The following is a 22,796-nucleotide window of genomic DNA, read 5'->3' as shown; positions in this document are numbered from 1 at the left end:
TTAAAAAAATGCAAGAATACATAAAGTATGGAATTGCTTACGTTTTTGTTTCAGTTCAAAAAAAAAATCGATTCAGAATTATTAACGAAACGAAGATTTTTTCCTATCTCAGCTTTCAGATTTCATCATTCATACGTTTAGTTTTTACTTAAAAAAATTGAAATTCATGATACATTAACCTTTTTTTCAAGTTTCTTTAAAAAATATTATCGCATTTGAAAAATTTGTAAATTTTCAGTTACACAATGTACTTTAGATAAGAACAGAAAAATTTATTTAAAACAGAGTCAACTTCGATCAGTAATCTAGAGTAGATTAAAAGAGTTTGATAATCATTTCAAATTTAAGCATTGAAAGCCCAGAAAGTCAAAAGTTCATGAAGTTAACTGGGTTCGACTTGAATGGGACATTGGATTTTTGTTTTTCAAAAAAATTCACTTCGAAAAATTATCTTTAATCTGTTGTTTTACGGTTGATTCCGATGCATTAATGCAGTCACAGTGCCTCTCTAGGTGTCTATAAGATTTTATTTTATTGTCATATTATATCCATTTTTAATCTTTATTGATTGATTTGTTTCAATTTTTGGTGTAGGCTTATTTTTTAAATGGCGTTTTTTCTTCCTTTAGATTGATTTCTTTGGCCTCATTTCATAAAATAACAAATTTCATTGCTTTTTAATGAAAAAAGGCGACTTTAAATGTTATGTTATGCCTAGTATTTTCACGGGAATCAATTGCAATGAATTCGAACAATATATTGATTTTGTAACGCTGTCAAGTTCTGTAGAATCGGGCGTGCCCCATTTAAGGGTTCGACATCCGGTTTTCCCAGTTTCGACAGCTGTCTGAGGGAGCTCACCTGGGAGAAATTGGCAAATTGCGTGTGGCTTAATACGAAATCATTCCCTCTCGATCGTTTCTCACTTTCTGAAGCTTGAACCTAATCTCGGCAACGTGGCAGAATGGTTTGTAACTGAGTGCGTGTTTCTGATTTGATTCCATACGGTGTGGATTTATAACGCTGTGCGACGACCATCGTAATGATTTAACAATTTTCTGAAATATTTTGGAATAGAAAAGGTTTGTTGAGTTTGAGATGAAGTTTAGAACAACACTCATGCAGTCTTCTTAAAACTTACTATTCATCATAGTTTAAAATAATTTATTTTGTTAATTCAGTCAGTGGTTTCCCAGAATTTTGAATGCAGTGCAAATTAATTCGATATAAATTTTCGTTCGTCACGCCAGCACAATGGATTGAAAATAGAGCATTAATTTTGGATTGTCATAATTATACTTTGCATGGTTTTATGATTCCCCGATTCAGTTTTTTTTTTTTTTTTTTTTTTTTTTTTTGTAGCGGCCCACCACACTCCCCCACACCAAAAAGCTCATTAGAGCCCCCTGGTAATGGACGCTACTGTTCTCAGCATGTCTGGCAGCAACAAAAATTAATAAAAAACGCGGGCAAAATTTTACTCATGCTGAGAACTGAAATGTTTAAATTTAGTGCGAGGAAATGTAATGATAATACTAAATTAAATACTACATGGATCTCAATGGAAAACAGATTTCCTTTAAAGAGATCCACTATTTGATATTAATACTACTAAGCAAACATTTAATCAAATAAGACATTATAATTTAAATAATTAATAAAAAAAAAAAAAGAACACACAAAGAAACTAAATTGCTACAAAAATTAATTATAAAAGAAGAAAACTGGTCACTGATCGATCGGTTTTTAACGACTCAATTTTTCTTTTAATAGCTGTATTACTTTGATTTTGAACGTGGAACGGTTGTTGATGGTTTTTATTTCATTAGGCAAGGCATTGTACTTAGTTGGACCAATAAATGATATTCTTTTTTGACCTAAGGATGTCACGGATCGGCTTCGTTGTAAAAAATCTGACTGGCGAGTGTTATGAGTACGCAATCCCGTTGTAAAATGGATGTTTTGATTACTGAAACTTGTGTGTAAATTGTCGTAGACATATATTACAGTTTGTAAATCGCAAAGATCTTTTAATGGAAGAATGTTATGGGCTCTTAAGGTGTAGAGCTGTTGGGTAGGAAAGAGCAACGGTAGTCTATAAATATTTTTTAAGCATCTATTCTGGAGAGTTTGAAGTTTTTGTAAATTTGACAAGGAAGCTCTTCCCCATATCATAATAAGATAGTTAATATGAGAGTGAATAAACGCAAAGTAAAATTTCAATAAAACATGTTGAGGCACAAAATTTCTCAATTTCCATAGGATACCACAAAGAGGAGAAACTTTTTTCTCTAGATATTCTGTGTGACGACTCCAACAAAGAGTTTCATCTAGGTAGATTCCTAAATATTTAAAGCATTTTACCCTCTCAATAACATTTCCATTTATCGTTGGGTCAATATTCGGAGGTAATCTTTTATGTGAAGAATGAAATAACATGTATTTGGTTTTCGTATAGTTGAGTGAGAGCAAGTTGGTATTAAAATATTTAGATAACAATTTCAAGTCATTTTCAATTTGTTGAATGATAATATCAGTAGATGCTGCTGAGTAGAAAATTGCTGTATCATCAGCGAATAGGCGTGCTGTGCCTTTTAATGGTAAGTTACAGAGATCATTAACATACAACAAAAAAAAAGTAACGGACCTATATTGCTACCTTGTGGTACACCTATATCAATATTTCTTACCACGCTTTTGGTATTTTCAATCACTACAAATTGCTTCCGCCCCTCTAAGTAACTGCGAAGGATATTATTAGCTGTTCCTCTTATTCCATATTTGTCTAGTTTGGATAGTAATATTTCGTGATTCAATGTATCGAAAGCTTTTTTAAGGTCCAAAAACAATGCTCCCACAATATTTTTGGAATCAATTTTAGAAATAATGGAGTCGACTAGTTCTGAGATGGCAATTAGTGTGCTCGAGCCGGATCTGAAACCATATTGCAGCTTATAAAGTATGTCATGCTGGTTCAGGAAATTTACAATTCTGGTCACAAGAAGTTTTTCAAACACTTTACTAAAAACACTTAAGGTAGATATTGGACGGTAGTTGTTTATATCATGGGAATCGCCAGCCTTAAAAACAGGAATAACTTTTGCGATTTTGAGGCATTCAGGATAAATTCCAGTCTCTAAAATGTAATTAAAGTTGATTATGATTATGATTATGATTAAGTTTGATTGATCTGGTGGGAATAATTTTCGGTTTATTTTCATGCTACGATTTGTTTTTGAGGAGATTTCTATCCGTCCAAAGCGTAGACCTACGAAGTAAATTCAATCATAAAAGCTCGATTGCATCAAAATGGATTATAAATATTGACATGATTGTGGGTTTTGTAAAGAGAATTATTTTAGCATACATGTATGATGGATTGTTTATGGGCGCGTTTATTACGTTGGCTATATACTGAAACACTGATATCCGTTTTTTTGTTTGTTTTAAAAATCCTCGAAACATGCTCAATTTGATTCCATGTTAATGGCGAATCAAATAATTAATTTCTGGAAAACCATTACGACTCAATTGTAAAAAATAGCTCTGAAATCGAATGTGTATGTTAAATATAACAATGATAACATACCTTTTTATATTTTTAACCTACTTTAAGTAAGTTTGTGCAACTCATATTTCATGTTATTTCACACTTTCCAGATTGTCTCAAGCCAAAATAAGCCTTGAAGTTCTCCACTTTGCGCTGAATCCAGTCTTCCCGTCAATTCAGATCAGTTTGATACCTTTCTTCATTGAGTAGGTTAGAGCAATATTTGCTCGCTTTGATTGGTTTACCTAACTCACTTTCGAACGTCCTTATGCGGACAGAGAAAATGGCTGATGTTGATGATGCTGACACAGAAAATCAGAAAATCGCTTTCACGTGACCCCTTTTGATGTTGCTGCTCGAATAATGGTGGCGCACATGGCAGGCAGCCAGATCCGGTAAACAATCCAGGCTGGGACAACAACAACAACAAATATGGTGGGCAGGAAAAAAATAAGAAACATTTCCAGCAGCACCCAAACAGTGAGCTCCTGTGGAAGACCTCGCTGGCTAGAGCTGGCTGGTTGGCTTGAAGGGAAAAATAAAATCGCGCCCATCCACGTGCTTTCAGTAGGTACAAATAGGCAAAAATCGTTTTCAGCTGCTTATTTTGCGTTGAATTTGGGAACAAATTCTGACATCATGGAACGCAAAAACGGAACACGAGCGAGTCTCCTGCGAGGTGAACGGGGGCACATTAACTTGGATGCAGACTGGATATTTTTTTTTTTTCAAGGCAAACCAGTGATGTTTAAGTCTAACGGAGCTGAAAGCGATACCCAAAGATTTGAGCACTCACTTTGGAAATTATCATTTGATAAGAACAAATATACATGAGATAAGTTTCGTCAAGTCATTTGTGAGTTGACTAACTTGTGTGGGAGAGTGGGGAATCATGAGCCACTTTTTTCTATGCTCCAAAACTTCTTCATAATATAAATTAAAATGAAAAAAATGAATGGTATGGTTTTCTACATTTCTAACGAATCATCAGGCAATTTTTTTTTAAATTTTAATTAGTTGTTTTCCTTAAGTTCTGACTATGTTAGAAAAAGCATTTTTTTTATTTTGAATAATGGTGAGGAATCGTGGGCTTCCAAATGCAAATTGACTAAATGACATGCAATGTTTATGAGTTTACCCAACTGAAATTTCATAATTAATTTCGTTATTTCAAAGCAGTTGCAGATGATGGAATAAAAAAGAGAGCTGTGTATGATCGTATAGTTTCAAAAACCTGGTTTACGAACGTTTTTTTTTTTTCAAAATTCCGTTTATAAATTTATGTTCGTCTATATCACATTAAATAAAATTAATAGAAAATTTTTCATAACTCTTCATTTGGTGTAAGATAACTTTACAGATAGCATAAATGTATTTTATGTTATGAGTGTGTTTAAAACACAAAAGTAAATTTGGCCCATGATTCCCCACAAGATACGATTTGCAAAATGGTTGCGTTTGAGTGACTTACTGAGTGAAACTGAGATAATAAGTATACGAGCTCTCTCAATACTTCTCTCAATTCTTGTGTTGCTTAGTTTTATGCCCTTAATAACGTCGTTTTAATGCAAAATTTGATCATCCAATTTAGTAAGCAAAATTAAACCTTATCCAAATTGTAGGTAGGAGTATTTTTTTTTGTTTGGATTGAAGTAATTTGAGAAGATGCTGGAGGGATGAAAATCACTGAAAAAACTGGTAGTCCAACATTGTTAATAGAAGTGATTCTTATTCATACATTTTAAGGTTTAAAATTCCTAAAACTCGAAAAAAGCAATGCAGAGGAAAATTCTGAGTTATGAGGAATGTCAAAACCAAAATGTTTCCAGTGTTGCGAAGTTATTAGAAACTTGGAAAATTGTTTCGGGTAAAGCTGTCTGATTTGGGTCATAGGTGTTGGAGTTTCTTGGCAGTTGAGACAGCTTACTTAAGTAGACGAAACAACCAGGTTATACCAAATGAAATATGAAAAAAACTTGTCTCATTTACTAAAGCTTAGTTCTTTTAGAAATGGGACACTTTCATTTGCTAATAGCTCGTTAACTAGTTATTGTATATTAAAAATTTGAACAGCATTTTGTTGCCTGTAAAAAGTACTATTCGACCTATTTTTTTCAAAATTTAAAATTTACGCGTTTTTGAGATATGTACGATGCTTGAGAAAAAGAAAAAAAAATTTTTGCACAGATTCCTTTAAAATTCGTCATTATCAAATTGATAGCTGAAAAAACCGTTGATTATTCAAAGAATTACTGAGTTTATGTGGTGGATAAGTATGCAAACACTGTCAATAATGTCCACAAAGTTCAAATCAAGCATTGGAGTGAAGCAGATGATCGGCAACAACGGTTAAGGATCATCAAGGAATGCAAGTCTCATACCAGCATTTTTAATTTTCAATAAACGAAAAGCTAAGGGTAGATCGCTGAAATGTCCAAAACAATTTTCTCCGATAAGCTGAAAGTGTTGCCTAGTGATGACTCATTGAAATCCAACCTCAAACAGCCATTTTTTGATAGTTCCAAAGCTCTTAAGCTGTAAAACCGGTACCGAAAAAAAAACGTTCAAAAATGTGATAAAAAATAACCAAATTTGTTCATTTCGAAACAACTGTATCCACTAAAATGCTTCCAGTTTCCAGTTTCCAGAGAAGTATTGGACCAAAAAGTATCAGAAATTGAAGAAGGAAGGTGAAGCCACCTAAAATATAGATTTTACAAAGTATAAGTTGGAGAAACTGATCAATACCATGACAGAAAAAAGTGTGCGCCGGCCAATGGGAGACACCAAGAATAAAGTAGAAATTTCTTTTACAAAAAACGGTAAATATTTTTTTTCAAATTTTTTCATGAAATATCATAACATTGCCTACTTTTCCTTCATAGAAAGTATTTCGTTCAAACGAATGGTTTTTGAGATACAGGCATTTGTAACTGTCCCATTTCTAAAAGAACTAAGCTTTACTCCGCCCTGAAAAAAGGAAGGGTCGTGAATTATTCGTAACCTCTCTAATAAAAGATGGTCCCTTTTGATTGATAAGTTCGCGAATCATGCCCAACAAATGTATGAGAGACCCCCCCCCTTCTTTCCCTCTCCATTCCCCATTTCTTGAAAGAGTTAGGCGTTTGTAATAATCGTACCCATTTTTTTCGTACCCAAACACTCTCTCATACCAAATTTGGATCCATTATTTGATAATTGATGAGTTCGAGAATTACTAAAAAAAATGCACTTAATGCTTGCTACAGAGCTTCAGCAACTTCTAAACTCATCATAATGTAAGAAGAAATTTTGGATCTTGGCTTGTTTCAAGTTTGTTCCAAAGGCAGCAAAGAGTTTATTCAATATTCAACGTTATATATTAAAAAACTGCTTTTTCAAGCTTTTTTTTTACCTGCACTATAACTTCTGAGGGTGATGTAATGCCCTTTTTTGAAGAATGAAAAAGTTTACATTTGTATCTCGCTATTCTTGGACCTCTCGGCAATAAATTTCATACCCAAATATAATTCGGAAATTCCTGAATCCCGAAAAATGGTTGACAATCTCGGGAATTCCCAAACCACATGGAAAAAGCTTTATTTAGGCTTGCCAAAAGCGGGACATTTTGTGAAGAAAAGCGGGACACAGTCGAAAAGAGCGGAATATTTTTGAAACCAACTGAAGACGCAACTGATAACAGTACTAAGTGATTGACAACAGTTTTCGAAAAAGTCATGAAACTGTGTTAGTATATTTTTGATTGAGTAAAAAAGTGCTGTGCTTTTTACTTGAATATTTAATTTTATAAATCACAACATAGTTCACTTCGTAACAGATACTTCCCGAGTCTTCGTCCATGATTTTGAACCTTACTCAGAATTCAATATCGAATAAAATTTAAGCTTTTTCGTGCTTTACGTCAATTACATCTCTAGATAAAAAGAAATGTTAGAATAGCATATATCTAGATGTTTAGTCAAATTTAAGTGGAATTAAAAAAACCATCAATGATGAAAAATGACAAGCACTACAAGCAATTTTTTGTTTTAAAATTTTTAAAATATTTCCATCGTTTTTACTGTAGTTGCCCGTGAATATCAAGACAAAATCCCAGACAACCATTTGGTGGGTATATCAAATTTGCAACACTAATATACGTGCAAATATACGTGTAAACATATCGTATATAATACAGCAAAACAAGTAGGTATATATGTACGTATCATTTTGGAGGCCATATAGGTACATTAGCACACATATTCTTGATTTGGATTGTTTTGTCGTAATAAAATCATGCACTGTATTTAAATACGATGAAGAATATGCATGGGACGCACATTGTAGGTGCAGATATACGAAAAAGAGTTTAAATAACATTCATACGATATAATCTGTAAAATAATATACGACTTCTGGTTGTCTTGGATAAATTCTTGTCTTAAATGACATACACCGTCTTAGCCGATATAGGTTTTACAGACTGAATTAATGACGTGGACAACTTAGTATTAACATTTAACACCCAGTACCGAGATGGGAATCGCACCCATGCTGTCAGTGGACCAGCAATTACCGTCTTACCACGCTAACCACTCGACCACCGAAGCGTACAAATTAGCTGTATTCAGAACAACTAAATAAATGTTGCTGTTTTACAAAAGTTTCGCAGGTTTCATTTGGTGAGGTGGTGAGGTGCATTTTTGAAGAATCAATATTTCATTCAAAATTTAATCTTGTAAGTTTTCGTGATATGTTAAATTGAATCAGATTTCAGATTCATCCAACGAAATTTTAGAATACCGTTTCCAACGAAACAGTTGGTCAAAGAAAAATCAATCATTTTATTTCTGTGTTGGTGCAATTTGGATATAAGAATTGTATAAAATCAGGATTTTTTTTGTTAAACTTGGTTGAAAAAAGGTGGGACATATTGACTAAAAAGTGAAAACAAGCGGAACATCTTCCGCTTTACGAAACGGACGGCAACTAGAGTGACCCAAATGACCCGACTTTTACAAAAGTTATGCGCTGTAGGCTAAAATTATTGCTATGTCTAGTACAAGATCTTTAAGCTTAGCTAATTTTTTAAGGGTGGTATTCATCTCTGTTAGTGAGGCTTCAATATTTTCGACCGCCCCGACTCATACCACAACACTGAATACCGCCTTTAAAAAAGTTAGCCCGTTTTTGAAGCAAGATAACATTTTTATCTTATCTCTAATCAAAATGTAATCTTGGGATAAAATATTTGTCTTAGTTTGGGCTTTAAGAAAACCCGTATTCAAAAGAAATCGACCGAAAAGAACTAAAGCTATTGATGAAGAAATGGTTTTTAATGTTTCTTCCGAACAAAATGCCTAATAATCCCATAAAAACTTCAGGTTCGTTGAGCGAGGTGCAATCCAGTGATCCAATCTGGTCAAAATTTGACATGAGATCTTGTCCTAGGCATAGGATTAATTGAAGTCTGCAAAACATTTCACACTTTTTGTATTCCCCATACAAATTTGGGGCAGTTTAATTGCAACCCTAGCATAGTTACCAAAAATTTTAGCTACCTTATTTGAAAAAAAAGGGTGAGAAGGAAATCTTTTATATATGCTAATGATCATTTTTTTTTCTAAACAGTGGTTAAAAAATTGCATTAAAAATGGATTTGTTCGTCAGAAAACTAACTTTTGAATCCAAACAATTCCAAAAATGGAATTTAACAACAATAATTGGAATGCGCTCCTTTACAACACGGATCTTTAGGAAATTCCGTATCACACATTCCCCTTGGCTTTTGTGCATTGTTAAATATTTTTAATGTGAGTTGAATAACGGAAGTTATTGAGAAAACAAATTTAAAACTTCGTTTTTTGGCCCATTGTCACCCCGCACGACTGTAGTGAAAAATATGCCCGGGAAATGGACACTCTTATGAAAATCATTGAAAATCACGTAATATTAGTTAAGGGTCCAAAAGAAAGACACTTCTGACCAAAATGTTCCATTTTAGACCTCTTATTACCAATTCTTTGTTTCAATACAAACCGATCAATTATCTTAGGTACGAATTTTCATATGGACACTATTTAGAACCTATATTAAGCATTTCAACTCCTTTTTGTCAGCTTTATGCACATTCACTACAAGAAAACACAAAAAAATTATCTTACTATTGTGATGCTGGCGATGTTGATGTGTGGATGTTCTTTTTGAGATATTTATAGCAGTAATATTAGTCCAAAAGATCCAATTAATGGTACCAGACTAGTACCAAAACAGAAACAGTAGGTTCAAAGTAGAAAATTATTATCGTCCATATTTTAGTAAATCTATCAATAATGGTGAAACCTATGCATAAAGTTTTCTGTGCAACTTTCAGGTAAAATCATTAACTTTGAATTTATTTTCTGAAAAACACAAAACTTACGTCCATTTATGTTAAAAAACAGGAATTTTTAAAAATCACCGCTCAAAGCTTTTTGCAAGAATCATTTTGATCTTTGAGAAATTTCAAAAATGTTTCAGATTGTATTTGAGGCCAATTTTTTTTTCTTAAGTATCAAATATTTGTTAACATATATTGAGTTGAAAAATAATTCACGCTGAGAACCCCCTATGAATCCTGTCAGTAGCTCCAGCGTCAAAAAACCTTCCCTTATCCGTCAATATTGAAAGGGAACTTTAACAAGGATTTTTGCCTCGCTTTCAATCCCTGTTGGGGCGAGCCCTCGTAGACGCGTGTGTGTGTTTGTCTGTACGTTAGAACAATTGAGTGTACATTGCCCACACATCATCATACTTGGGGGAAGGCACCTCCCCCTCCTATTGAAAACCAAAGTATCGGGGATACCTCGATCATTGTGGTGGGTGGCGACTCCATCTGGGAGGAACTCCGGTGGCACCCACCAGAACGATGATTGCGTGCGAGCTGCCCCTAGAATGATTGTTCTAAACAGTCGATGTACAAGAACTTGACTCAGTGTGTTTGTCCGCCAAGAGTCCACACTCACTGCCATCGAACTGGAAATGTTTCCTCTAATATGAAAGGCTGGGAGAGCCTAGCAAGTTAAGCCGTTCCATTCATCGTCGTGTCGAAATTCCTTCAAACAGTTCCGGAGTAGTGTGTTTAGGTGCTTTTTTTTAAGATCAGATTTGACAGTGCGAATTTAAGTTGTAATAGTGATGGTTGGAGTCCTCATTGATTGGAATACAGTGACGGTATTTCTTAGACTTAGATGAAATATACTATTGATAACAAATAAAACCTAAACTTCTTAGTTTTTTTAGATTTTACAGTGCTTGTGCTATTTAGTGGTAATTTTAGTTGAAGTGTTGAGCAACTTACATTCGGTAATGAACTCAAAAGTGGTATAAGATATTGATTGATCATCATTAGAGTTCAAATGGAGCCTGAACCAGCTACTGATTCGATAGAGTCATAAAACGATTCCAGAAATGGATGAAACGTTCACATAGCGAAGCACAACACTGTAGCTTCCAGTTCTAAACACAGCCGGAAACCTCCCACCTCGCTTTGGTGGAGCCAAAGCAAAACATGGAACATTCAGTAGTACAGTTATGGTAGTAGTAGTAGTATTAGTAGTGCCGATGATGACGGAATGACGGTACCTTGCCATCAGCCTGTACTCCACGGCACCTGGTCGAGGTCGGTTGTCCGTTTGTTTCGTTTTGAACGGTTCTGAGGTTCCTAGAGCTTCCATCGCTTGGATCAGTCAAAGGCTCACTTCGAACGGCGACGGATTGTGTTGGGTATTTCTGTCTGGTGCTTCTTCTGCTCCGAAGGCTCGTACAACTAGGAGCCAATAGGAGCAGTTATCGTAATTCGCCAACCGGTCAATTGTGATTGTTCCTCGGAAAACTGTCACGAATCCGAGTTTTTCCTATAGTTTTCCAATGGATGAGGGCAGTTCGCGAGTGAAAGAAAACCAATTAAAAAGTATATTACGCCAGTTGGGCAAATGAAGACAAACGGTTTCGCTTTTTCGACTTCGGGGTTTCCAAAGTTTCCTCCAGCTGACGGTGCCGCCTTAGCGCGATATAAATTCGGAATCTGCTGCTGCGTCTGCGAGTGGTAAAAGTTTTTCCCGTCGAGTTTTGTTCCGCCGAGATCCGGGAGTGCGTGCGTAAAACCGGTAGCTCCGGATGTGATCGTCGGTCGTTCGCGAGTGATTTTCTGGAGCAAATTGAAAGTGTCCTCCTCGCGAGGGATCTGGGAAAATTTATGGGGAAATGAAGTTTTCCTTTCAAAGTTTTCAGGCAGTGATTTGGTGACGGGTTTAGGTTTCGACACCAGGAGAAGCCGAGATGTGAAGAAAAGAAAACCGGCGTTAACGAGAGTAGAAGAAAATCGATCGGTAGGGTTGGGCCATTTCTTGATTTTATTTTTTCCACCCAAGCAGACGAAGAAGAAGAAAGAAACAGAAGGAGCAATTCTGCCAATTAGGGGTTGATTTTGACCCAATTAGGTATGGAATTTTACTCTGTCTGGGCCTCACAGTTCCCATTTTTCACATGAGTTGATTACACTTTTGTCGTGAAGCCCGATTGGGCCAACCAGCTCACAACACTCGATTTACAAAAGAAACCTTTTTCCTTTTTTTTTGATGCGGTGATGTTGGTATAGCTAGAACTGATTAGTTTCGTTCATATTCTGTCCTCGTGTTGGTTGTGGGAGGGTTATTCTTACACATTTTCAGAGGGGTAACAAACTAAAACCTTATGAATCCTTTCTTTCACAAAAAAGATTTATTAATAGAAAATGAGGATTTTCTTTGTTTTTCTCTGATGAATATATATTGTCTTAAAGCATGGCGGCCATAGACGGATTTGTGAAGAGGGGGTGTATTGTGGTTAGATCTCTTCCTCCCCCCCATGAGGGTCCAAAAAAGCAATCACTGTATTCAACTCTAAACTCACAAATTTATAATCTCAATCACATTATGATGATTGAGTAAACAAGTGTTACAATCTTGACTCAGAACTGATGCCAAAACCTCAAATGTAGTTCCAAGTTCAGAATTCTGGTACAGTTCTTCAATATTTTCTCACTTGTTGGATATTAATAAAATAAAAATTGTTTTTCGATTTTCATTTATCGGAATCTATATCCAATTTAGAAATAAATAGCTGTTTTGAAATCTTGGTTAAAAAATTTCGAACATCCCATTCAAAGAATTGAGTATTTTTCTGAAGATTTGAGCAAAATTTATTGTTTTTTTTTTTTCATTTTCGAAATGTAGAAAAATTTAAATTAAATCGTAAACAACAAGCTGTCTTTGTGCAAATTTTCTAGCAAAAATACCCAATGAGTGATGCAAGGTGATGCAATTTTATGTAAGTCTCACATTGTGGGACACTTTTTAATTGTCTTGCACCAGATCAAATATAGAAATCGTGAAAAAAATATTTTATATTCAACTAAGTTTAACAGAATATTTAAAATTTTGAATTTTTCTATCCCTAAACTGCCGTTCCAAGCAAGACTGTCCCATGTGAAAAGAACGTGCAAACGAGAAAAACAAGATTGAGTTTCAGCTATATTTCCAATTTTTCTCTCAAACAAACAAACAAGTTGATCATTCTACATTTTTTTCTGCCAAACAAAATAAGGTTACCTTAAAAAAAAAACAGCCAATAAGAGCCAAAAATGATCCGTGTGACACTTTTGCGTAGAATCGGAAAGGATACCAATGCTAGTTCTACGAAAAACTGTCACACGGCTACACTTTTTCTATCTTTTTCATAATTTGTATAGTTTCCATTTTCCCAAAAACTCATATTAAATCGTAATATGAGAAATACGTTCCTCTTTGTTTATAAAAATGTATAGTTGAGTATAGATCCTGTAAGAAGTGCCTCTGAATAAAACACTCAAGGCTCCTCAAGGCTCGGCACCTATTTAAGTGTTCTTTTCGGTGAATAACATTAAATTAAACAGATTAAACTCATCCTCAGAGAATTTTTTGATAAATTTTGCATTTTATAGAATTTTCTCTAGTGTGACATTTTTGCATAGGAACATCAACATAGAGACAACCGTCTAGATGAAAATTTCGTATAAGTTCAGAACAAAGTATACCTACTTGTTTGTGTTTTTATTCGATAGTTAACACTTAAGGTTTCACATTTGCTTACGATCTCTAACTAGGGGGGTAGGGGGGTTTCCAAAAATCTTACGTAAGAAATGTTACATTGATGATTCGTCACACCCATACGAAACCATAGAACTAGGTTTTAATTTTTTACTACCTTTTTGTTGGTTATTTTTGATGTTATGTTACTAATCTTTTCATGTCTTTGAATTAATAAAAAAAATAGCTGGTTCTATAAAATTTAAAGAGATCCAATTAAAACAAACCAACATGCCACCAAAAACACTAAAAACATTATTGAATCATATCACATTATTCATCATAACAATCTTTTTAATTGGGAAATTTATAGAAACATAAAAGAAAGTTGCGCGTTGTGACACCACGATTTGAATCCATTGTATTTCGAATGACTTCATAAAGAAAAAATCTATAAAAATCAATATGAGGCGCTGTAAATAATGAACTTCTAGACAGTTTTTTCAGTGATAGAAACTACCAACTCTAAATTTTATGAACGATTTATCAAAAAAATCCTAAAACTTTATCGTTTACCACTGAAATGAGTCTGAGGTTTTAGGTTATTTAACAACGTAATTGTCGTTAAATATTTTTGCACCAATTCCAGTGGTATGGAATTATTTTTTTTTTTTTAATTTTTATGATATTTAGGTCAAAAACATAACAAATTTTTATGGTACCTTGTGCAAACCTGATCTGTAAACATTTTTGTTGCTGTTTTGTATGAATTGTGCTTTTCGAATTTAGTAAATAAGTTTTATTAAAAAGTGCTTCGCTTTGATGCAGAGATGTATGTGTTTGGATGGATTTTTTTAATTTTCAAGCTATTTTTAAAAAACGTGTCAATTTCTCAAATAATAAAAACGTAAGATCTTACTAGGGGGGAGGGTGGCGGGGTATTGGAAAATCTTACTTTGTCTTACCAGGGGGGGAGAGAGGGTTAAAATTTCCAAAATCGTGCTTACGTAATTAGTAAACGGCTTCTTAAAGAGAGTGTTTCTAGCTAAAAAGGGAAAATGACCCAAAAGTAACATGGTATAGTCTTGCTTGGAACGGCAGTAAATAACTAAATGCTAAATTGAAAATTTTCCTTATGATTAATAAAAGTTATTGGGGGGATTGCATAAGTGCGGTTTTTATTGCAGAAGCCGTAGTTTTTTGTGCTGCTTGGAGCTAAGACATATTTAGATATATTCTGAACAAAAGAACTTTTTAACTGATCGTTGCTAGAAATATCCTTAAATTCTGACTTCTTTTTTTTCGAATGGAGAAAGGTTGATTTAATCTAATTCTAAATACTACATTTAACTTGTTCTATTCTCGATTTGGGTTCTGAAAGTTCGTTAAGTAATTTCGTTGAGTTATTTGAGCCGTTTTTTCAGGTTTCATTACCATAATGCTCTTTTTCATCAACTTTGGAATAACTATAATTATGATGTCTGTAATGGATAGATTTGAACTACCATTCTTGGCTTTGTTATTTTTTCATTGAAAAACGTCCATTTTCAAGAATTCTGTTTAAAGATGTATAATTGTGCTCTGATCATTTTCTTATTCTGCTAATATGAATTCATTTTATTAATTGTGGTTGCTGTTGATCCTACGAAATGTATTTAATTGCTCGTAATCTGGAATTGTGAGTTGAGGAATGTGTTAATGTTAAGATTAAATGTTAAAAAAATTGGTCTTTTTTAAATGAAGTTTATTTTTTTTTGTTTAAAATAATGAGTTTTTGTTGTCGTGACGTAGAAATGCCAATTTCAGAAGCATTGATTTCAAATTGAGTATTTTGCTGAAAAATTTGAATTACATTTTCCACAAAAGTAGGCCTCGGCCAAATGTGGTCACGTCCAAGGTGTGTATATATTCAGGAGGTGTTACCGAATATCGAATTTCCGAATCAGCCATTTTGGCTATGCAACTCTGCGGAACTCATGAAGTTTGTTTACAAACAAACCACAGAAAACTGAGCAAATAATAAACAAACTCATTGAGAGCTCTGCTCACTTCTCGCCTACTTACTGTGAAAGTCGGAGAACCTAGTGTATCAAAAAACCTTGGCCACGTCTATTTTCTCCACTGTTTTATTTGCGTTTTTTTTTTGTTTTGAAAGTTGTTTTTTTGAGTGTTATCGCCGCCTTTTCAAAAGGAGTAAAATTTGAGATATCCAGATTTTTTGATAAAGAATGGTGCCATGAAACACAGCTGTTACAAAGCTTAGTATTTCCTACATAACTTAAAAAACTTTGATTTTCTAAATGAGCAAATATTTAATTGCTTTAACTCTTTTATTGGAGATTTGTAGGGCGATCGGACAGGTCATTAAGCGATCGGAAAACTGATACACAATGTATTGCGGGTTCAAGACAGCCGGAGTATCTTGGCAAATTTGGAATCATGTGAAGGATATTTAGGTTCCTTTTCAGGATTCTTTATTTTTTTCGAACAGTTGGAAGGGAGTAAGATGAGTCAAACCTGTCAAACTGAACCCATGTTAGTGCTGCAATTATTGTTGATGAGTTAAGCATGAACAATATTTTTTTGTGCGGTCGAGACTTCCTGTACCGTCACGAGTCGAAAGACCTATCAGCCACTGGTGGGTCAAACATACATAGGGTAAAACTGTACAAAACGCACCAGCTAAGCATAATTGCTATTTATAGCGTTACCAATCATTTAAGAACCAAATTGAAAGTTGAAGACGATTCAAGGAGAAATTAACGTATTATCGAAAAGAAAAAATATGATAAAAACTCGATTTTGACTATATTTTTGTAAAAAAAACTAAAACAGCCAGAAAACAAACCGCGGGGTAGAATGCCAAAACTAGTGGATAGAACGCACCAAACAGGAAGGGTGGAAATAAATAGAACAATGATTATACGGAATGTAATTATTGAAACACCAAATGTTTAATTACATGTTCATCGTATTTTTGTAAACTACCATTCTTTGGCTATAAATCATTTAGTATTACTAAAATCATCGAAAATTTCGCTTTTCAAAATACACTTTTTAATACCCTTATATATAAAACGCCTTCAAGTAGGCAATGAAATTCAAATTTTTTTACTGATATAGTGATATCGCAACAAACATGGCGGCCGATATTTTTTTCGAATCGAATATTGGTGCACCGTTTTAACTCGAACAAGGACGAAATTTGTTATAATTATGCATTGTTATCGTAATTTGGGAGTCAGCAAATGAAAAGAAAGGCATTTCGTTTTGATATTCGGGTTTTCTCAAAAGTTAACAGCATTCAAAATTTGAGCGTAAAACACGTGGTCTTGTGGGCATTCTGCCCCAATTTTCATATGATTGATTTTTGATAAAATTAGTAGGAAGTTAATAAAATACAACAAAATATTTATAGTCTTCCGAAAGTGCACATGAGTGGTAAAACGATAAGATGTAGTTTGGTCAGATTGCGCAGGCTGTTTTACCATAAAATCTTATATGTTACTTATGAAAAATTACAAGTTTTACGCTGATTCCATTAATTCCTCTTTTTCTAAGAACTAAAGTAGATTTTGTGAACTTTTCATCTATTGAATGATGAAAAAGCTTGTTTGCTACAATAAAAATGAAGAAAAACATCATTCGAAGCCGTAGGTTAGTGTATATTTGAGAAAGAATGACATAGGCCATCTTACCCCGCTGGTGCGTCTTATACAGTTTTCCCCTACATACAAATTAACATCACTTTTTTCAAACATTAAAAGTATCCTTAAAAAACTCAAGTTTTTCATACTTTTCCTAAATTAAGTTAATTTTAAGAAAGCATTTTCAAAACATTTAACAAAATTTCACCAGTCTTTTATCATTTTATATAAGCTTTTACATAGGTACTTTACTAAAGGATCTTTCGTCCAATTTTGCCGAATTAATATATCTTACAGAAAGATTTAAGTTCGCAATAGAGTTGCAATATTAAAAATATTTTTCATTTCTTGCTGAATTCAAGATTTTTTTTATATGTAAGTCTTTTGAAAGCTAAGAATGATTCATTGGTATATTCAAATGATTTTAAAACACTTATCGGTAAATAGGTTTTAACAGTTTTCTAAGAGTTGTGGAACAACTCAGTTCCCTTTGAAAATGTTGAACATTTTGACTGGGTTTTACAGTTTTCCTTACATTAATTTTCGCTAAGAAGTTGTTTTCCTGTTTCATCTAATTCAAATTTTTAAACTCTGAACCCACCTGTAAAACATTTGGCTATCTCTCTTTTTAAAATTTTTTCGATTTCAAAAAACAAAAGTTATTTCATCAATTTTAAAGCATCTTGCCCGAATTTTTCTTCCGAGTAATTCATTTCACCTGGTTTATTATCTCGCAAACACTTTAAAGCACCCGAGGAGAAAGTTTCCTAAGAACAACACTTGCAACACAGAATTGTTGGTCATCGCCGTACTCCATTTACTTTGTCCAAATTTTTGTTTCCTGTTTTTTTGCTCTCTCCACCTCATTGTGCCCAGACCAAACAATCGCCACACCATTTTTCGGCTGGTCATTCCAACCCAGAGGCAGAAACAAATCCAAATCATGCCTCCCCCCAGGCAAACTAAGCACCGCTACGAATCTTTCCTATTCTTGGGGCCCAGTAATGGTCCCCGATTCATCATCATCGTCATCAGCATCGGAATCATTATCATCATCGTCATCCTTCGCCATTAGTTCACAGACTTCAGCAGGAATTGTTTTGGTCATTCTAGGATTCTATGGAAACTGGCTCAATTTCTCACGTACAAGTTCTCAGCTGGTATTGGTGCTATGATGTCTGGTATAATTTTCTTTTCTACTTCCTACCTACCGAGCCGAGAGAAGAAAAAAAGTTCGGTCCGGTCGATTCAAGTGTTGGTCAGCCTAAAAATAAAACCAACGAACGAGCAAGGATGAGGTAATCGTAATCGTCGCCCACATTTTTTCTCGTGCTCATCCCTTCCTGGGTTTTCTCCAACGAGCTACGAAAATTGTTGAATTATCCGGTTGGACTACATAACTTTCAGTTTTTGCTCACGCCGTGCTACTTTTTTTTTCTAGAGTTTTTTTTTCAGTCCATCCTTTGCTCGTGTTTTTCCCATTTTCAATGGCTGGTTCATCGATGATGGACTGGCACAGCCTTGGACCGTTGCTTCCGAATGTTTTTGGGCGGAAAACGGTTGCATTTTCTGGACGGACGGAAAATCTTCAATGCCGCCAGACCGGTAAACGGAGTGGCCGCGCGGTCTATAACGAGACCCAGATCTACTGAAATCATCGCACTGGAATCGTTAGAACAGAATCGAATGGTCTCGTTCTCGTAGCTCAACCCAAGCAACGGCATCAGAATCGCTGATGGCGTTCGTGGAAATTGGATAATTCATCAAGGGGCAGGGTGTATTTCCAGTTTAATGGGGTTTTTATTTTTTAATTTATGTTTCCATCATCCTCAGCGGCCAGCATTTGGTGCTGCTCCTTGGTATCACCGGAACCGACCTTGGTCTTCTTTATCGAGTCTCTCTGCTCACTCGGCGCTCGTAACAGATTTCACCCATTGACACAGATTGACGAGGACGATCGAGGATTGGTGCAACAAGCTTGTAGTCTGGAATAGGATGAGCACTGGAAAGTTCTGAGCTCATTTTTTTTACAAAATTTTAATCCCTACTTACAAACACAAAATCGACTTTCTGCAGAGTTAAACTTAACTTTTGTTTAAATTACTCAACCTTTATAAGAAGTTGGTGGCTTATGATAATTCGTCACTTTATTATTCTGTTCCATGAATGACTGTCTCTTATTTGCTTTTCAAGGATTTACAGACTAAACAATATATAGTGGACGATATAAGGTTGTATGAAAAAGAAAATAGCAATTGCCTCAGTAGCTTTTACACAGCTCTAAATTGAAGATGGTAACTGAAAAAAAAATCTTAAACTAGGCTTGAAAAATCAAATCGAAACAATTACTTTACAACTGCTCCGGAATAAACGTATGCCTCTCAGGCGGAGTATTTAACACACGAAACTGTTCGAAAATAACAAAAACAATTGCTAGTGTTTTATTCATATCAGCCGCAGATTTTATTGCTTCTGCCACTATCATAAGACTGACTTTTTAATTTTTACTTAAAGAACCGATGTTCACCAGAGAATTTCATCAGAGAGTATAATGCTTTTTTTTTCAAATCTGTAAAGAATAATGTTGAATGTCCAATCCCTAACTTTATGAGACTTGTGCAACAAGCTGAATTTCTGAAATATGATGAACTCTGGAAAATACTGAACTTATTTTTTTTTAATATTCATTCTTACTTACAAACATAAGTTCATCAAATGCCGTAAAATAAGTGCATTTTGATTCTACAATAACATTTGTCTTAGTAAATGACAACAAATGACAAACACGACAATAATAACAAAAATCCTGTCTCTTGTGAAAGATCATTATTCGAATTCCAGTGTTTTTTTGAGAATCTCTGCTGAGTTTTATTTCTGGAAGTCTCTTTTAATAAATTTGTATAATCTTTTCAAAGTTGCTCTACTAGTCGTTTCTCCTCAGAGTTTTTTGTAAGCATCTCTTGTTACAAACTTTGATATCTAAAATTAACTGCTACAAGTTCCTTTTAAAATTGATACACCATATGTAGGTACTCTTTTATGATTATTTGCACTTGATCGCAAAAAAAAACATAGCTCGTAGACGAAACATTTCAAGGCGGCAATGAAATTTTTTGAATACGGGCATTTTATTTTGTTTTAATCTTTTTCACTCTACTAAAAAACCATGTAAAGCTGTACTGTAAACTGTCCGATCTTCAGGAAAAAGATCAATCTCAAAAATCGATTCAGAAAGATGATCGTAGAATCGACCCGCCTTAAAAATCGCAGCTTGAGATTCGATCTCTTATAGATCGTTTTTCAATTTTTAAGAAGGCAGAGCTTCTTTTTGAAAAACAAAAGAACTGAATTTTTTTTTATATAATCGAACCCAAACACATATTAAATCTCAATAAAACAAGATGTTTCCTCGAAGAGATCCATTAACTTTACACTATATTGTAAATTTTTTGAGGATATGATGGCTAGCATCTTGCAAATGCTAACACCATCAACCCACAGAAAGTGTCCTATGTATGCCGTGACCCGTTCGTTGGCTTAGAAGACTTGAAGGATATCCTCTATGCCACGGACGGCGGCAAGTTTTAAGGTTCAATCAACCTTCCACAACTTGTTATAAAATGATTCCGAATGCTTAAACGCAGAAGCTCGATACATCGAAATCTGCAGAGAAAACTTGACATTTAATCATTATTCAGAATTAAATCTACATATGTTCGGCGCACCGAGAAAACGATTAAAATTATCGAAAAGATCTAATAGAAAATTAACCGTTCGTATCGGTGTTTTCTGTCTAAAGCATCGATCCAAAAAATAAAAAAATTGATTGATCCGAGATGGACGAGATATTAAACTTTATTTTTAATCTCTTAACTGAATGTGCCTTACAGGAGTTTATTTAGATTCTTTTCTTAAAGTTTCCTGGAAAAGACTCTTCCCACAGCTCAGAGTCTTTTGCAAGAGGATCTTTCAGGAGTGGCTTTCTAGAGTCCTTGATTAGAGTTTCTAGTAAGAATCACTTCTTAAAATCTCTCCTTAGATACACTCATCCTAGAATATCTTTGAAGAGCTTTTTCTTAAAGCATGGATGGCATAACTCCACAGATCGGCTTGTCAAGTGAAAAGGGGGGCATGTAAGTATTTTTCGTCTGGTCCCCCAAAGCTTTGCGGCGAGAGATAAATAGCAATGCAAACAAGAGTGAGATTTTCAGCACATAAGAGTAAGCTAGAGCATTCACATTCGCTGATGAAGAGAATTCCCTTCTCCGTAAAAATCTATTGCACATTGTTTGGAGGAAAAACCTGAAAGCTTACTCAGTTTTATTATCCGGTTACGAGAAAAGACCCTGCTTTCCGACCGCTTTTTTTGACAGTTAGTTTTGCAAGAAAAAAAAATCAAAAAATCAAATTTGTTCAAAAATACTCCTAGGGGGTGATGTGCTCTAAAAAATCGAGACATGAGCGCAGTGAGTGAAAAAAGTTTGGAAACCACTGTGTCATGTCCCCTTAAAAGTCTTTAAAACATCTCTTCAAAGAGCAATAAAAATCCTGTGCTCATACTTCTACCAGTAAGTGAGTAAGTAAGTAAGTAAGTTAGTGACATTCTGAAATTTTCTGAACTTGTTTTGAAAAATAACATTGGTAATTTTAATTTAAACTGATTTTTTCACAATATTCTAATAAAAAGTAGTATAAAAACTTCGAGGGCACTCAAAAAATGTCATTGAAAATTATGAAAACCGATAATTACAACAGAAATTAGCAGTTTTGTTGACTTTGTTTCGAAAATGCGGGATGTTTCAAGGCTTAATGGTATTGAATAATTTAACTCAGTCAACAACTTTTTAAGAAATGTCAATTAATTCATCTTATTCTTTTGAAAATTGCTTCATTTTGATTACGAATTTTTTTAAATGTCCAGATAATACTATTTTTTGAACTGTTCAAAAAACGAAAACAAAACCCAAGCAACTTTTTTTAAGTAGTCCAAATTACTGCGTTAATAAGTGTTAAAAAAGAAAATTTCGATTTAACCTTTTTAGACAGTTTTTTCTTGAATCTTAAACATTTAAGAAGGAACTAAAAAAAAACTAATTGTGTGTTTGAATCAAGCTCCACCAATTTTTCTTTTATAAATAAGCTGTTGAAATCTTGGCGCCTAGAGAAAATGTGAGTTTAGTTGTTTGAGTTATCATTCTTTAATTTTCTAATGCATTTGTACCATACATATAACACACGACGTATCACAGGACACGACACTTAACGTTTTTACTAACGGAAAAAGGAATAAAATTTACCTTTTTTGTCGACCGGTTTCGGGCTCGATGTTGCCCATCTACAGGACGATGTCCGACTCCTGGACATCCCAGGGTCGGACATCGTCCTGTAGATGGGCAACATCTAGCCCGAAACCGGTCGACAAAAAAGTTAAATTTAATTCCTTTTTCCGTTAGTAAAAACGTTAAGTGTCGTGTCCTGTAATACGTCGTGTGTTATTTGTGTAGCATAAGTTTTTACGTTTAGCACAACCATTAA

At 34.4% G+C, this 22,796-nt stretch overlaps 1 protein-coding gene across 4 annotated transcripts in view; it reads left to right on the top strand.

Moving 5' to 3' along the window:
• LOC129746827 (uncharacterized) overlaps positions 1-22,796 on the top strand; it is a 183,487-nt gene that overhangs the window by 40,842 nt on the left and 119,849 nt on the right. Inside the window, exons 1-2 of one of the 4 annotated variants that reach the window (XM_055740718.1) lie at positions 11,194-11,293; positions 11,794-12,009. The exons of 1 other annotated variant lie outside the window; for it this stretch is intronic. The gene's annotated coding sequence lies outside the window, so the exon portion shown is untranslated. Of the gene's footprint in view, positions 1-11,193; positions 12,010-22,796 lie in introns of those variants that run through there. 2 more of the 4 variants (XM_055740724.1, XM_055740734.1) reach the window with 2 other exon arrangements.

The sequence above is a fragment of the Uranotaenia lowii genome, chromosome 1 (genome assembly GCF_029784155.1).
Source record: "Uranotaenia lowii strain MFRU-FL chromosome 1, ASM2978415v1, whole genome shotgun sequence".
Classification (NCBI taxonomy): Eukaryota; Metazoa; Arthropoda; class Insecta; order Diptera; family Culicidae; genus Uranotaenia; species Uranotaenia lowii.
This window is presented reverse-complemented; position numbering and strand designations above follow the sequence as displayed.